The following is an 18,737-nucleotide window of genomic DNA, read 5'->3' as shown; positions in this document are numbered from 1 at the left end:
ACTTCTGGTCCTCATAGGTGAGCAGGCTAAACTGTTTTACTGTTAATAGATTGTGGCATTTTACATGATTTTTTTTCATATGAAGAACGCTGCAGTTATTCTGTTCATTTTTTTCTCAGCACAGTCATCTTTGTGGAAAGGTGTGAACTGTTTTCACAGCACGGGGCTTTCACTCCTCATTGCTCACTAGCAGCTCAACACAGAGTCACAGCATTTCACACAAAGAGAGCCAACAGTGTCCCAGTTAATCTGATACCAGGAAAAATATTTCATTTGATTATTTATTTATAATTCTTCATGCCTTTCTTGTTTTTAGTTTTCAAATCAAATCACGTTTATTTATCACAATATACATTATAATAAAGTCACATTCATAATTCAAATAAACATAAAAACTATAAAAAGTAACAAGGATTTCTTGGGTCCATATTTTTCCTTAATACCTTCACAGCCGCCACAGAGACTTGTTAATATCATCAGTTACATCATGAGCTCAATTTACTGAAGCACTGATTGGTCAAACCAGGAGCTGCTTTTTAACTACATATAATACTGGGCTTCCTCGAGGAGAGGCTTGAACAAACACACTAACATCCAGAAAATCACTATTTTATATATATATATATATATATATATATATATATAGTATCTCACTAAAGTGAGTAGACCCTAACATTTCTGCTAATATTTTATTTTATCTTTTCATGGAACAACGCTATAAAAAATAAAACTTGGATATAACAAAGTAGACAGTGTTCAGCTTGTATAGCATTAAGATTTAATGTCCTCTGAAAAGAAAAAAGAACTGAACACACAGCCATTAATGTCTAAAAAGCTGGGACAAATGAATCCACCTCACAGTGAACATGTCCAGGTTGTGCCCAATTCTGTGGTTGTCCCTCCCTGGTGTCATGTGACTTGTTATAAGGTTCCAGGTGTGAATGGGGAGCAGGGCTGTTAAATTTGGTGTTTTGGGTACAATTCACTCATACTGGCCACTGGATATTCAACATGGCACCTCATGGCAAAGAACTCTCTGAGGATGTGAGAAATAGAATAGTTGCTCTCCACAAAGACGGCCTAGGCTATCAGAAGATTGCTAAGACCCTGAAACTGAGCTATAGCACAGTGGCCAAGAGCATACAGTGGTTTTCCAGGTTTCGCTTCAAACAGGCCTTTCCAGGGTCGACCAAAGAAGTTTCCACATGTTCAGCATCATATCCAGAGGTTGGATTAAAAACAGACGCTTGAGTGCTGCCAGCATTGCTGCAGAGGTTGAAGAAGTGGGAGGTCAGCCTGTCAGTGCTCAGACCATACGCTGCACAACGCATCAACTTGGTCTGCATGGCCGTCATCCCAGAACGAAGCCTCGACTGAAACTGATGCACAAGAAAGCCCGCAAACAGTTTGCTGAAGACAAGCAGTCCAAGAAAATGGACTACTGTGGTCTGATGAGACCAAGATAAACTTTTTTGATATATATATATATATATATATATATATATATATATATATATATATATATATATATATATATATAAAAGAACAAAAGAACAAAATAAAAGCAAAGGTTTTGCTTAATTTGACAATTTTCACATTTGTGTCCATTTTTTTCTCAGTCAGAGCTTCTTGACAGCTACACATCCTTTCAGAACCATAGTGCTAAAGTGTCTTCTCACAGTGGAAGGCTGGACAGAAACACCTGTGGATTTTTTCAGACATCAAGCAGCTTGATTTTCTCCTCTCCCTCAAAAATGAAAGCTTGAAGTGCTGTTTATCAGATAGGGTCTACCAGATTTTGCATTGTTGTTAAAGTCTCATTTTCTCTGAAGCTTTTAATCATTATTTGAACTCCAGCTGAAATCTGAACACACACACACACCTTGCCACTTTCTTTTTATGCTATCTTATAGAATTCCCTGTGGCTATTCATTTGGCTTGTGGTGGTCTCTGTGTGCTTTCTGTAGCTCTGAGGCACAGCAGGCAGAAACACCTCGCTCTGCTAATTGACAAACACAGCAGAGAGCTGTTTTAGCCCCAGCAGGAGGGGAGAACCCCGGGCCTGAAAACTGGCTACAGGGGATGAGTGGTTCTCACCACTTTCTCCAGCGCGGTGTCCTCCATGAAAAAGCCTCCTTTCCACATAGCGCAACGTCCATGATTATGGAAATTAGATTTTACATGAGGTTGCCATAGGTTTGCATGAGGTTGCCATAGGAAACAAAACAAGGAAACAAAACAAGCCCAGGATCGCTTGTCAGAAATGAGCAAAATGTTTATGTGGGCTTTTCAAGAGAACATGGAGCCTCGCCAAAGCTGGAGCAGTGATTCAGGTGCATTTGGAGGGTGCAGAATTCGAAACACTGCTTTTGTGAACTGCTGTTTATCCTCTTCTGTCGTTGAAGGATGTAGTTTCGCCCTCAAACATGTGCCTGGGTTACTAAGGCAGGCAAAGTCTAATGACTCCAAACTTAGAGAAATTAGATTCCGCTAAAGCACGCTTTCAAGACAGCTTAATGGAAACAACAACAGCCTGTACTGAGCCATTAAATCATTGTGTCAGCAATTATATTACCAACAAAAATGCCACAATCATAATGTTCAGCGATCTACCCCAATCTGACATCTGTGGACTTCTATAAATCCATTTAGTGTCTTGTCTGCTGTGAGCCATAACTATCTGTCATTGCATCTCCTCCATCCATCTGCCTGGGGAGTGAGCAGCGCCCGGAGCTTATTCATTTTTCACAATGGAGATTCACTGGAAGACTGCAATAAATCTGACAATGCCACGCATTCAACAAAGAGCAAATATAGACAGGCAAATAATGGACCTTGAACCTCTCAGCAGCAAGATTTCACTGTCATGAAGCAAAGGCACAATCCCTAAGCAAAGATCCACATTCATGTAGAGTGGACTGATGCAACCGTAAGACTGGCTGTTTCAAGCTTCATGTTTTTTATTCTGTACGCACATAGACGTTTCATGATAAATAATGATAAAAAACGACTATGATCATGAATGTTGCATGCTTATGCCAACAGAGAGGCTGTAGTGCCTGCCAGCGTGTCATTTTCAAGTGATGGTTAGGCCCAAATCAAAGGTGCACGACTTTCCCCTCACCCCAAACCTAGTTAGTTAGTCTCAAGACACTGTGTAGTTTCTCTAGCTGGCCAATTATTTATGAATACCCTGTTATTTGTTCTGTGTTTAGTATTCAAAAACTGTAGTGTAAACGGCAATTAATTTAATCAGCAAAGGCCATTAAATGTGCTCTTAAACAAGCTGGTTCTTCAAGGGTCCTCTGGAAAAGGTAATGGTTCTGTTTAGAACTATTTCTGTGTAAAACCATTTCATGCTTAAATGGTTCTTTGCACGGTGAAATATGTATATGGTTCTATGCAGAACCTTTGTGTAAGTGGTTTAATAGCAGCAAAATGGGTTCTGCTATTGTTCCAAGCTTGACATCGTAACAATAGAAGAACTGCTTTTGGTGCAGAGCAGTTTTTGATAATGTATGGAAAATGTAAAAAAATGACAAATTATAGCATCATAAATTTTAGTCAGGCATCCATGTCACCTCAGCTCATAATGGTTGCAGCACAGCGATGTGGCCAAATGAACAAAAAGAGACGCATCAAAAGGAGAGCCACATGTAGAGCAACTCACCAAAGAAAACAGCATAAAGAAACAGCACATCCCTGAAATGCAGCCAATTCAAAGGGATGCATGCATATCCTTCTGTTATTCAATGTAGCCTAGTATGGACAGCAAGCAGTGCAGCAGTGCGCACATAAAGTTTAGTTTCAGATTGAGTTGTAAAGTTTAGAAGGTCCACAATTTAGGTTAGTGTGTGTCCATTTTACAGCTTTTGATACACTGAGGAATTAGAATTTAGAACCATTTGTCACTGTGAAATTAGACCTTTAACCCATCTGTGCAGTGAGACACCCACATACACCCACATACACATACACCCACATGAACACACACTAGAGGGCAGTGAGCACACTTGCCCGGAGCGGTGGGCAGCCCTGGCCAAGCTAGCGTTAAGTTTTTATGCTGTTTTTGCCACCACATTGATGTGGCCTGGTGTTGTGCGGCCCAATGTGTTATCCTTTCATGGGGCTGAAGATCCATGTCGGTGTCCCCAATCACTGGCATACTATCAGAAAACCCCTATGGATGCTAGCAGAAGTTTTGGCCTGAACTGAAGACCTAGCTCTGATAGTCATGGTTTGACAGCGGTCTTATCTTTAAAAATGATTATTTTTGGTCATTTTTTATAGATAACAATATGTATTGGAAATTGCGTAATTAAATATGTTAAATATATGATTAGAACTTACCACAGTTTGAGGCTTATGTGTGATAATTTGGGCAGAAAGTTTGTACGATGATAATCTAGCCACTTTAAGCTTCCATTCCTTGCTACCTATATTAGCCTTCAGAGATGCTACTAGAACTAAAGATGCAGACTTCAAAAAAGCACAAGGAGGCCAGCAAAACTGCCCTGGCTGCTTTACAATCAAGGAGAAAATTAATGTTATGTTATTTTATCATAGCCTAACTACAGGCTGTGCTGTCTGGTGAGCAGCACCAAATGTTCAGAGGCAAACTTCAACATGTTACAGTGAGTCAAAACGATTCTCATACTGAAAAGGCATCACTTTCCAAACCAGTCACATTCATTCATTTTAGCATTACAAAGTGAGAAGTAGGCCAGTGAAGAGGGCAAATACTCTCTCCTCCGCCCTGGAATGTGACTGATCCTCTAGGGTTGTTGGAACCGCAGCTGAAAGGAAGTGGCATATGGTCATCATATGGTGGAGGCAGTGAGATGACAGGGCTGTTCAGAACCCAGCACAAGTAAACCAGGTCAAATCACAGGCGTCTGAGCTCAGGCTAAAACTGGAGCCGCGGCTGAGCCGTCACCACTCTTTCAACACACGCTCTAAAAGGCTGCATTTACCCAGGAAAGCCAATCATTGACGTGTTTGACGGTTATTATTTTGAGCAAGGTTGGGCTCGATAAGAAGTTATTGTTGTGAAGTGCTCCAAATGAACCTTTATTGAGGCCAGATTTACAAAAACTTTTCCATTACCGTTTGAAGCACTGGAACATTTTCAGCAAAGCTTTTACTCATGCACTTGCCATTCTTCTCTGTAAATATGCTGACACTGGGCCAAAAACAATTTGTCATGATCTTACCTCCCAGGCCTTGTATCCCAGTGAGTTATACTAGATGGGTGTGTTAAGGAAAGTCAAAGACAGGCTCGAGTCAATGAAAAGAGTCGAAAAAGCCAACTCTCTTGGCCACTCATGAACATTTTCGCACAATTAGAATTTGTCACCAGAGCTGAACGACATCAATTTAACAATATTAGTGCATATTTCTACATATGGGCTGATCTATTCCCATATCTGAGCCTTTTTCGGGAGCAATATTACAACAAAGCAGAAACAGCTCAAGCATTCAGTGGGAAAAAATGAATTATACATCAGTTAAGAGTGTTCAAGATTCTGCTCAAGTCCTCCATTATACCGCTTCTGTTTCCAATGTATGTGAACTGCATACCATTAAAGACAAAATGAATACAGGCAGCGTTGCTCAGGCTTGCTTTTATGATTTATTTATTTATTTATTTATTTATTTATTGAATAAGAACTGAGGGGGGAGATTTAGCATGCCCTTCTCCGGTCCCATTAGGCGGCGTGGCAGGTGAGTGACAGGCCTCGCGAACAGCAAATCCACACGGCGGCTGGGTCCTCCCTTCTCACCCGCCGGCAGCCTGCGTCTAAACAGCTCACAGATGTTCCTGTAGACTCTCAAGAGCCACAGTGAGAAGCCAAGTTGATAAATGTATTAAAATATGAATGCGGCTGCGCATTTTGTGAGGACGTGCCATTAACAGTGGGAGGGACACAAGCATATGCGGGGCCACAGGGAGCGCACAGGCCTCATTTCTTACCAGAGGGAAGTGAACAGCTCTTCTGTAAGTGAACTGCATGTTTTGCAGCAGTTGTCTATGAAGTAAAGCAGCAGAAAAGCAGTAGAATCACTCGTCTGTGAAATAAAGCTTAATATTTACTGTTTGGGATGACTGGTAAAGGAGGACTCTCAGCATTTTTCAATGCTGATCTATATCTGCTGCATCTGTTGATTACCATGAATAAGGGCTTAGAAGAGAACAGATAACCCAGTGACTTGAAACTCTCTAAAAGTCTCTTATATAAAAGCCACTGTGTAGTAGAAGAATTCAGTAAACATACATTTTGAAATTATTAAATGAATGCTTGCCTGCACAGATAGCAAGAGGACAGTGGGCCACTGTTGGCCTGCTGATGGCAAGGTTGGCGGTCCAAAGGCTTTTTGCTCAGTGTTTTCCAGGCAGCCCGCTGGTGGTTAAGCAGAGTGCTAGACAAATTGCCACTTTTCATCACTCATTTTTCACTCACAGTCCAATTTATTCTTTCTTTCTTTCTTTCTTTCTTTCTTTCTTTCTTTCTTTCTTTCTTTCTTTCTTTCTTTCTTTCTTTCTTTCTTTCTTTCTTTCTTTCTTTCTTTCTTTCCCCTTTATAAATTAGTTTAGTAAATAATGTTTACTTGTCACAGTGTCAGCACCAACATTTTCAACAAAATCATTTCATATTAGGCCTAGCTATTCATTGTTTGTGATAATTGTCTTAATTTTCAAAAATAAAAGGCTGTGTGCATTTAAAATCTGTTAGAGGAGATTTAAAACTAGATGAACCTTGCAGACAGGACAATAATCTGGCTGGTCTGGGCATGGACAGGTGGTGGCACATAGTCAGGGGCCTGATATATGCTCGCTATCTGGGTCTGGACATGCCAACATATTCTAAAAAAAATGCAGATATAACAAAATTGCTGATGTGTTTTTAATTGTATGAAGTTACATTTTAGAGTATCTGTTTAAACTTTTGAATTCATGATTAATGTAACCAAATCTGATCCTTTATTTTATAGGGATGTATTCGAATGCATTTATATCTAAGCTTATCACAATGTTCATGTAGTTTACTCTGGGTATCTAAAAATGCCATGTGCAGTTTGGATTCAAAACAAAATAATTACTGAACTGTTTGCTATCCTGTCATTCTGGGACAACCCAGAACTGCAGTGAATGTGCATAACTTATAATTACATGCAAATATCATGCATACACTGTAAAATGTCTGATAACACTTTATTAAAATAACGTATGTAAAATGTGGTATATTTAACTAGCTCTTGGCTGACTAGCGTGGCAGAGACTAACAGGCTAAGAGGCCTTCAGTGAGATTTGAAATTGAAGTTTTCTCTGACAAACTGTGAAACAAGGTAAAGCACGTTACATATCGCTGCTGTCATAAGAAAATCTCCAAAATAGAAACTTTACAGGAGAAGGTAAAAACTTACTTCACTTTTAATGTAAGTCAGTGGAACCAGACTTTTTTCAGAGTAATTTTGGGACACTTCTTTTGGTCCAGTCTTCATGAAATTGCACACAGTATAAAGGGCAACAGGCATTTTCAAATCATGCCAACAAATGCATATTGACAAAAATGAAGATTTTTGAATTTTTGAAGAAGCAACGTATGTCGTACCGGCTTTAAATGTCTATGTAAAGCTGTAAATCATACTAAATCCAGAGTGGAGAGAGAAATTAGCTTGATGCTAACATCTCTATAGCAAGAAATTGTATTATTATAACAGTAGAAATAAAGTCAAAAATCAAAGTGTGTTAAAGTGCGAAGGACTAGATGTTATGCTTTGCAGAAAAATACAAAAATACAGTTGATTGTCGTGCATATCTGAAAGAAAAATCTGTGAAAGTCTATGGGAAACATTTCCTTCCAGGGACTATGCGGCACTGGAGTGGTGGCTTCAGTAGTGCGCCTTCTGTCTGCAGTCTAGATAACATCACTGTTGGAACAAAACTCTGTATCTCCATTTTTGTTGTTTGTGAAAATGCCATCCATTGTTTTTACAATTAATGAAGTGACAGAAATGCTCCAAAAATTGCTTCCATTCAAAGTGCAAAACATTTGTTCCTCCTCCTGTAGAGTTACCATTTTCACCAGCAGAAGCTGTGAAAACGTCACCCACAGCTACCAAATTAGCACAAATTAGCACAAACTTTGCCACCTCTCAATGTACAATTTAAACATTCATTAAAAATTCATAAAAGTGTTCTGCAAAAACAAGAATAACAAACATTTAATGACAGATTTCAGCTACGGGAAACATCTTGAAATATGTGCCAATTGTCTGTACAATGCAGATCTCCAGCTGAAAATACAGATTGGGCTAAAAAACCTTGGGGTGCTTCTTTAAGAACATGACCTTTTGTCTCTTTCAAGATGGTTCTTCTTCTCTCGTCACATCCCTGCAAGGCAAATATAAGAAATATGAGTGGAATTCTCCTTTATGGGTAGGTTCTGGTAGCGCTACATGCTGGAATCACTACTTACCCTCAGTTAACCCGTCAGAATAAGTGTTTCTGGCAGGCGTGTGGTGGCATCCCTCAGGGCAAAAGAAAGCCGCATAATAGGCGGTTGTGGGAGTGGGATATCATGACTTTCAGGGCACATGAGCCGTCCCATCCGCTTGCATGCAGACGTGTCAGAGACGCTCCCTTTGGCCCTGTCCTCTCCGTGCTCAGCTGGCCATAAACACGTGTGCAGCCACGACCTTGGCTCCACCTTGGCAGATGCTTGACGGCGCCCAATGGACAGCATGTCAGAGCGACATCTCAGCTGCCTGCCTCTGACCAAGCACTACACTGTCTTTGCCATCCATCCAATCAGAGCCAGCTCCACTGTAACATTGAGAATTGGGTAGATATGCTGGGCCTTATTTCTTTCTGCACATTGAAACCATCTTTGTAAAGAGAATAACAAATAACAAATCTTACCTTTGCAGTGAATTGGCTTGCTGAAGCGATCTTTTCGCACAATGCCTGGCTCATGAGCAATATGCAATATGTTTGTTCCATCTCAACTCATTTCCCATTACCGGTTCTGTGTATAGAGTAGCAAATGGGTTCAGCTGGAAACTCAGGGCCTGCTGCACACCATTACGGGTGCAGCTATTTTATTTTCTCTATCAATGCTTGGTTTAGCTTATGCACTTAATAAGCATGTGGTGGAAGCCAACTAGGCAGGGTATACTCATATAGCAGATAAGGAACAAGAACTATTTCATCCGTAACATCCACACATTCAAAGCTTTAGTTATATCAAAATAATACCCACCCGGGAAGCTTGCAAACCTGACACAACATCACAGCTTCAAGTACTGCTTTCAAGTACAAGTACAACGAGAATCCTATTTGCAGGGAAACATAATCAAAAAAGAAATCAATTTACACGATGTAAGGACACTGTTATCATGCATGTAGTCTATACCGATATCCGCCAAGGTCTTTTGGAGATGTTTATTAGCTGTACCAGTTGAGGTAGATTAGAGATGTAACCATGAGAGTGGTTGTTGTCCTCTGATGTACTGTAAACAATATACTTCAAGGACAATCTATGCTATAATAACCAGTGTATTTTAATCCATAGATAATATGCAATATGCACTACATTCAAGTGATACACTACACATATAATATGCAGGGCTAATGCAAGGAACAACTTATTTATCCATGCTTCAGTCAAGTTGAACAAGCTCAACTGAAAGTTGGAAAAAATCCCATTCCACCTAATGAGAACCTGTACCACTATTTTGTTTAGAGCCTCTACATGATGTTGAGTTTCCACTTTAACCCTTTTCACAGAAGGCGTAAAGTGTAATTTCCGTCTGTTTTGGAGTCTACTCAGCTGAAGTGCATATGCATTTTTTTTCAACAATAATATTGTTGGAATATATTTTGAAGGAAAATATGTATGATTTACAAAAGCAGAAGCAAACTAGATATTCATCTTTGTAGGTGAGCAAGCAAGTCAACATGTAGAAAGCTTTTTAATTGAATGTAAAGGCTATTTTTCTAAAGTGTGAATTATTTCCAGAGCAAGAGGCTTCCAATCCTCCCATTTTGCTCTTCATTGCTCAACACAGCTCAACACAGAGTGTTCTGGTAAAACTAACAGATAGAGTTATATGGTTATATTAAATAAAAAAAATTAGAGTTGATTTCTATTCCACGAGGAATGGCCACTAGAGAGCCTGCAGAAATGTTGTTTTGACAGTAGTAGCCTTTAGCCCTTGCAGACAAATGCACAGTCGACTTCTAGCCTTTATAACTTCAGAATGGTTTAAGCTAGCACAGACATGATCCACATATTAGAACACTCAGAAGACCTGGCCCTAAGTAATTAATGTGACATTGAGCTGTGACGTCAGCATCAGTGAATAATTTGGCTTGGAAAATTACCCAAAGTCCTAATATTAATGCTATCATTAACCTTAATATTCCAACAATGGGTAAAACCCATGACATGATTCACACATCACAGCACTCAGCAGACTCTGCCCTCACAAACCAGTGATCCACCCGTGACTATCCATCAGCCAGTATTCCAGCTACAAACTCACCCAAACCCACATGCTATTGTTCTGTCTCTATCTGTTATAAAATTACTCAAAATCTTAATAATATTGCTCTGCTTTTAGCCTTCATATTATAAAAAACATGATTCAACAGCATAACCTGCCCCAATGAGTAAGAGAAATCAGCTCTAACATCCCACAACTTAGAAATACATCCCCAAACACAGCCATATCACTGTAAAACTGCTATTAGCTCTCTGCTTTAGCCTTCATATGACAACAAAAGGTTTAAAACAGTGATACAATTCACACATGACAGCTGAGCAGGACTTGTGTGTCCAGAGTGACTTTATGGAGGTTCAGTGATGATTCAGTTAGTAATCCAGTCCAGGACTGGGTTACACCAGGTTTGTGTAGGTTTATACTTATGTTTGGGTGTATGGTCTTTCCTAAGTCCTTAGTTAATAGTAGTTAGTTTCCAACTATCCTTTTACTAAATTTGCTTGCACTGCAAATCCGTAAGTCGTGTCTTATGTAGTAACAACTAACTAATGCGCACATTACTTAAAATAACTAGAACATGCTCAGAACAGTAAACCCGCTGCCATGGAAATGTGACAGCAGCTACTCTCACTTTTTCAATGGAAAAAATCTATAGCATGGAAGAGAACGATATGTACAAGTCAAACTGAATAAAATGTATCTATGGACACCATCTGTTTATTCTTTTATATTTTCCTGAGACAACAAAGTATGCAGCTTTTTAAACATCGGTATCTACCTTTTTTTAGGTGGTCCTGGAGTTTTTACAATATCACAGCAGGTTACAGGACAGCTGCGTTGTACCACAACCTGTGCAACATACACTGTATTGCCAGGACTATTCACTCGTCTGCCTTCATATGTATATGAAATTGAGTGAGATCCATTTCTTAATCCATAGGGTTTAATATTATGTCGGAATACCCTTTGCAGCTATAACAGCTTCAGCTCTTCTGGGAAGGCTTTCCACAAGGTTTAGTGGAATAGAATGTGTTTATGGGAATTTTTCTTTCAGAAGCGCGTTTGTGAGGTGCTCTATTTCATCCCAAAGGTGTTCTTTCGGGTTGAGGTCAGGACTCTCAAGGCCAGTCAAGTTCTTCCACACCGAACTCACTCATTCATGTCTTTATGGACCTTGCATTGTTCACTGATGCGCAGTCATGTTGGAACAGGAAGGGGCCATCCCCAAACTGTTCTCACAAAGTTGGGAGCATGAAATTGTCCAAAATCTCTTGGTGCGGAAGCTTTAAGAGTTCCTTTCATTGGAACTGAGGGGCCGAGTCCAACTTGGGGAAGTCGTGGGCTGGAGGTTAGGGAACTGGCCCTGTAACCGGAAGGTTGCTGGTTCGATCCCCAATACTGACAGTCCATGACTGAGGTGTCCTTGAGCAAGACACCTAACCCCAATTGCTCCCCGGGCTCCGTGGATAGGGCTGCCCACCGCTCCGGGCAAGTGTGCTCACTGCCCCCTAATGTGTGTGTATTCACTAGTGTGTATGTGGTGTTTCACTTCACTTCACAGATGGGTTAAATGTGGAGGCAGAAATTCCCTGTTTGGATTAAAAAAGTATCACTTAACTCCTGAAAAACAACCCCACACCATAATCCCCCCTCCACCAAACTTTACACTTGGCACAATGCAGTCAGACAAGTACCGTTCTCCTGGCAACCACTAAACCCAGACTCATCCATCTGATTGCCAGATAGAGAAGCGTGATTCTTCACTCCAAAGAACACGTCTCCACTGCTCTAGAGTCGAGTGGCGGCGCTTTACATCACTGCATTCAATGCTTTGCATTGCGCAAACCCATTCCATGAAGCTCTGTACTCTGTTCTTGAGCTAATCTGAAGGACACATGAAGTTTGGGGATCTGTAGCGATTGACTCTGCAGAACGTTGGCGACCTCTGCGCACTATGCGCCTCAGCATCTGCTCACACCACTGAAATGCCATTTGAAAATGCCATTCATTTTTTTCCCATAGAGGAGCTTAGTTTCTACTTCCAGAGGTTCCAGTATCAAATGCTACCAGGCTGACCTATATTGCTATACGTAAATAAAATCACGCCTGTTGGAAATGACAGCAATAAATTTGTCACTCTGCTAACATTAGCTTGGTTACACAACAGCAACAACAAAAAATAAAATTTGAAATTAATAACACATCCTGCTACAAAAGAATGCATTTGTAGAGCATGTATAGGATACATTCAGTGCAGATGATGCATGCTGCTATGTGGTGGAGCCAGCTCACGGGAGCCAGAAAGCAATAGTGAAAAACCAGCAGTGCAAAAAAGCCAGTGACAAGTGTATAAGCTAAAGTGCACAATGATGTAGCAGCAAGATTTTTTTCAAGATATTAATAAGAAATAAAGGAGGGATCAATGAGTGCCATGGCTTGGCCTATAGATATCAGGACAGCTCATGACTCCTGCTTGTTAATATTGCGTGCAGCTTGTGGACAAGAACCGCTGGGGAAACTGGTGGTTATCTAACCATTTGTCAAGAGTAACATCAGAGCCATAATACCTCGGGTGTCTTTAAGCACTACTGTCTCATACTTCGGCTGACAAATGGGCCAGAGAACAGATCATATAAGATATTTATGACCTCTAGTTTGACAAGCACAGCAATAAAAAGCAGGGTACAAATGAGTGAATAATGGATAAATACCAGCTTTACATGGACGGGGTGATCCTGTCACAGACCATTATGATATCTGAATAAATCAGCATGAGAAGATTATACTTAATGCATTAATTATATGTGTTTAGGAGCTACATGTAAACAAATGATGGTGCCTCTCAAAGATCCCACACCAACCCATTTTTTGCCAATTTTTCCTACCTATACTTTTAGCATCATTACATAGTGATCAGACACGCGCAGAACCTACATCTAATTTGAATTTATTACATTCTACAAAATAAGCAGCCCTTTCATTTAATGACCTTTTTGCCATAATATGACCTTGAGCATCCTTGAGCAAGATTCATAATTGTGTGTGTGTGTGTGTGTTTAATGAAGGCACACACACTGCACCATTTGGCAGTGATGCTCAGCAACTTCCAGCACTGTTTGATTTCTCTGAGCACCACAGTGCACCCATTCAGCATTTCACTATCTAAACCCTGAATCAAAATACAAAAGCCATAGTAGATCAAATGTGGCTTGAAATTGACAAGGAAAGCACAGGGGCATTGACGGTTTGAGGCTTTTTTTACTTCTTATTTCTTTACGTCATATTTCTTATTTAATTCTTGAATATTTCTGTCGCAATGATCTTTATTGCATATTCAAACCAGTTTGATTATTCTACGTTTGGACTTATTTACCTTTGTTTTAAATCAGGTGACTTATGAAACAGCTACCAAGAACACAAGAAAGGGACAAAAAGAATAGCTGGAGGTGGCCTTACAAAACAAAACAAAGCAAAAGCAAACAAACAAAAAACATTCTTGGCGTAAAAAAACAAAGATTTTAAACATTTTCCTTTTCCTTAAAACACTTTTTTAGCTTTACTTGATTACACTAATTGATGTACTTTAACTTGACTGAGGGATTCTGCACTTCTGCCGCCATCTAATGTAGTCGTGCTATCATACACTGCAAAAAAGGTAAAAGTGTTGGAACGTGAAGCAAGTCGTTACATAGCAACCAGAGCTTTGAGCAATAATACAGTTGTTGTGAAAAAATCAGATGTCGCTGGAACAGGTGTATAAAACACAAAGTAGTGCAGCGCATCCGGTGTGCGGTGGATTTACGAAGAAAACAGCTACTATTATAGTAGAAAAACAGTCTTTTCAGTCAAATCTCGAGAATTCACAGATGAGGTACAAGAAGGTGTTCTATTTGATTGTACTTGAACCTGTTAAATGACATGAAATATCCAGGTTACATTTTAACCTGTGTTAGTTTGTGCCCTGCTCTCCCTTATGTGATGATCAAACATGACAATCAGACATGTATGCTTGGTTTGCAACTCATATGCTGAACAACAGTATCTATAGCTCTTCTGATTTGAATTTAAATAACTAATTTAATTAAATAAACAGCCCTTTTTACCATAATATGCACTTTTATATAAGGCTATATAAAGATACTTAGATGGTTCATGGCTTACATGTACATTTCTAGGAAAAACCCTTCTTTCTAACGTGTTTTTAAACTAAAAAAAAGTATCTTCTCTCTCATTTACATAACCGGTTCACCGTATATTGAAAGGTTCATAAGAGAACAAAAAGTGGCTCTTCTGTAGCATCACTTCAGAACCCTTTTAGTGATTTTATTTTTATGTCCAACTATGCGTTCTACATTATTCCATAATAATCAAACATAAAGATCAAACATGTATGCAGGGTTCACAGTACAGTTCCTGTACTATATCTAATTTGAGTTGAAGCAACTAATTAAATTGGCAGGAAATTAGCAGCCTTTTGATTTAATGACCTTTTGCTATAACGTGCCATTTAGAGTCTGCCAGCTGAAACTCCAGCACACTAAAACTGTACCATGCTATTTGATGAGCTAGTCCAGCACCCGAGCCTCAGTCAAATAGCCATTTGCTTCACTGCCTCGCATATGTCCCAGTGGCGTCAATGCAGAAGCTCAGTGCTCCCTTAACAGAAATGGTCAACTCTCACTTTAAATCAGACACTGAAGGAGCCCTCACTGGGAAGTGGAGTCATGATCCAAATGGAGAAAATGAAATTTCTGACAGTGTTGCTCAGGCCCAGGCCTGGTGGTGACAGATGCCTGGTAGATGAGTGTTGCTGCTGTACTGTACGTCACAGAAAACATCACTGATGTGCAGAACTGGAAGCCTTTCCGTGGCTACTGCTCAGTAGATGTTTTGGGGGCAGAGACTCAATGAAAAAAAGAGCAACCTGCTCATAGGACGCTGCTCATAAGGCTACATGACACCTACATGACAAGCTTGTCATGACAGAAATCTACATAAATATTTATAAACACCCCAATAGGTGTCATTTTTCATAAAGGTTGCATTTGTCAGTTGTCATGTCAAGTTGACATAACATCTGTGTCAGGTGAAACAGATTTTTTTATGGCATTAGATTGTATCATGGCACTCAGGGTGAAATGACAGACATTGTAGCTCAGTGTCACAGTGGCATAATGCTGATAATATGACAGCTTGGCAGGTCAGGTTGGTTGAAAAAAGTGAATATTTTCTGTGGCCCTCTGATAAAGTGTGTTAAGTGTGTTCCATTTATAAGATTTAAGCTATGTCACATCATCGATCAAACCCACATTCATCTTTTAGATTGCCATGATGAAGCGTGATTTATCACTCCAAAGACCCCTTTTCCACTCCTCCAGAGCCATTGGCAGCATGTCTTACACTACTCCAGCTGACACTTGGCATTGCACATAGTGATCTTAAGCCTGTATGCAGCTGCTCAGCCACAGAAACCCACTTCATGAAGCTCCTTAAGCACAGTTCTTGTGCTGATGTTGATTTCTGAGGTAGTCTGGAACTCTGTAGGGATCCAACAGAGGATAACTTCAGAGGATTTTCATGCTCTATGTGCTTCACCACTCAGTGGCCCTGCTTTGTGAGTTTGCGTGGTCTTGAGTTGTTGTTCAGTTTAATTCGTTGTTTCAACTCAAATTAGATATGGTGTAGGTGCTGTACTGTAAACTCTACATACACGTTTGATCTTTATGTTTGATTCCTATAGATTGTTGTAAATTAATAGTTGCCACACTTAAAGATGCTAAAAGGGTTTCTAAATACTTCTATCTCACAATAATAAAACTTACAGTTGACCGGGGCAGATCTAGCATGACTGAAATTTAACAGAATGATTTGTGGCAAATGTGGCAACAAATGAGCTTATTCAATTTCAATATTTGTCTATGGAAACTGCATGGCTAGGAGCCTTATGAATGCTGCCCTACTTTAAAGTGTTTTCCAAGGCAGTCAAAAACCGTTTCCAGCCCACACAAGAAATTTAACCCTTAATCTAACCCTTTAACTTTCAGCATGTAAAACTGCAACGTTTGCAAATACACAATGCAAGTGCCATGAATTAGTGAGCTATAACTGTATTTAGTCCAACAGAGCACGGCATATGGTCTTTACAACAACAAAACTCCATTTATCAAGTTATTAGTGCCCCTTCCTGCCAGTACTATTTGTTTGTTGTTCAAAATAGTGGAATGTGACACTAATGTGACTGGTGCTTTATTGGTGGGATTTCCAGCACTGTGATAATGCCTGTATACATGACAGGTCAGAGTTACTGGGGTGAAATTTCCACATTAGCTCTGTACTGCACTAGAGGGGGCACCCAAGAACAATTACGCTTGTTGAACCCAAACTGACCCACAAGTTCTATTTTTGGAATGAGGTTGAGCCTCACCTCACTGAAACCTGGGAAGAATGGCAATCTAAAATTATACATGCTGACCAAGTGGCCAGTTGCACAGTCTGAGGGCAATAGAGCGAGGGCTCAAACCTAGCTTAGGGTCTATCTGCACTCATGCCTGCTTTTGCTGTTTGCAGAGTGTCTGCCTAATTGACTTTTATATAGTAATAGAACAATCCGTTCTGAAAAGGCAGAACAGTCATCAAATGGCCTACTATGGCTTAATGCTTGTGATACAGTATTTGCCTTGTTCATTGGAAATGCATTTGCTTTATTACATCCTACTTTTCTTTTGAATGGATAATGGTAGATATGTACAAGATAGCACCCTCATTTGCTTGAGCACAAATGTATTACCTTCCCTGTGAATCAGATTAGCAGGTTCAGCTATTACTGCAACACCTAAGGACGAAAGCCGTAGAGAGAATGAAGGAGATGTGGTGGAAAAATGGAGAGAGGAGGGAGGTAAAAGAGAGGGGGAAGGGAAAGGAGAGGAGAAAAAGAGAGAGAAGAGAAAGGAAAGGCAGGGAGTCGGTGAAGTGCTCGCCTCATTCTTTTCAAGGACAAGCGAGGCAGGGCAGGTTGGGGCTCTGGCTGTTGTTCCTCTGTGACTGAATTACAGTGTGACTGCATCTCAGCGCTGTGACAAGCGCCTTTTGTCTTTTAGACGACAATTGTGTTAAGAGGCAGCTTGAAGTCACCGAGCTGCGGCTGCGGCGGTCTGGGGGAGCAGCTCGCTATCAGGCCAACAGGAGCTCCGCAGGATTTGCACCAAATCACACGGCCTCAAAAGAATTAGGTTTGCTGCTGTCCCTCTGGCCTCTCCTCTGTAGGCCAGGCGCTGATAAAGCTCAGAGATAGACACAATAAAGAAAGACTTCCTGTGAGGATGAAGGCGCAGTGAAATGAACAGTAAAGGATTTTGCCTGCTGCCAAAAGCATCCCACATCGCGCTGATGGCTCCAATCTCCTGACTGGCTATGCAGATCAAGGCCTGTTTGGGGAAAAATTAGACACAGGGGAGAGGAGCCGCTTCTTTGGCCAGTTTTCAGCACAACAGTCAACAGCTGCTTGGTTACATAAAGACCGATGCCTGAGTGCACTTAATTAACAGCATTTTGTCATTGTTACATAATGATGCTCTGATATTTATAATCATTTGTTCATTGATCCATCTAGAGCCATCTGTAAATCTACAACGAAATAAATAAGTTTGGTCGTTCATCCAGCATTCATTCATTCATTCATATATTTATTCACCACTTATTTTAATACCTTCATCCTTTTTTCTTTCTTGATTCTTTCATTTCCTTATCCATCCACCATTTATTCTTTAATTCTCCATCCTCTTTATTCCTTCATGATTCATTAGCATATTCATGTATCCACCTCTTTTATTCATTCGTCCATTTTGCTCATACATTTATTCACATACCCTTTTACATCCATCCATCCATTTATTCCTTCATCCATCCATTTATTGTCACTCACCAATTTCTTTTTATTCCTTAATTATGAATGTCTTCATTCACTCATTCACCCACCTCTTTTCAGTCCTTCATCCTTTTTATTCCTTTATTATCCTTTCACTTACATATCTACCTCTTTTATTCATTCATCATTTATTTTTTTCATTATCTCCTCTTTTATATCCATCCATTCATCCATTCATTTATTCATTGTCACTCATCCATTTCTTTTTATTCATTAATTATAAGGATGTTATTCTTTCTTTGACTCACTCACCCGCCAGCCTCTTTTATTGACTTACCTTTGTCGTGAATTAATTTATTCATTCATT

At 40.0% G+C, this 18,737-nt stretch overlaps 1 long non-coding RNA gene across 1 annotated transcript; it reads right to left on the bottom strand.

The window, feature by feature from the left end:
* Positions 1 to 7,752: 7,752 nt before the first annotated feature.
* Positions 7,753 to 9,027, bottom strand: LOC119262472. The gene is made up of 3 exons (XR_005129677.1): positions 8,924 to 9,027; positions 8,481 to 8,827; positions 7,753 to 8,395 (listed from the first exon to the last, which is right to left on the bottom strand). It is a non-coding gene; the product is annotated as an uncharacterized LOC119262472 (long non-coding RNA).
* Positions 9,028 to 18,737: the final 9,710 nt, after the last annotated feature.

The sequence above is a fragment of the Pygocentrus nattereri genome, chromosome 25 (genome assembly GCF_015220715.1).
Source record: "Pygocentrus nattereri isolate fPygNat1 chromosome 25, fPygNat1.pri, whole genome shotgun sequence".
NCBI classification, from domain to species: Eukaryota; Metazoa; Chordata; class Actinopteri; order Characiformes; family Serrasalmidae; genus Pygocentrus; species Pygocentrus nattereri.
The sequence above is the reverse complement of the archived record's forward strand: the minus strand, read 5'-3'. Positions and strand labels throughout refer to the sequence as shown.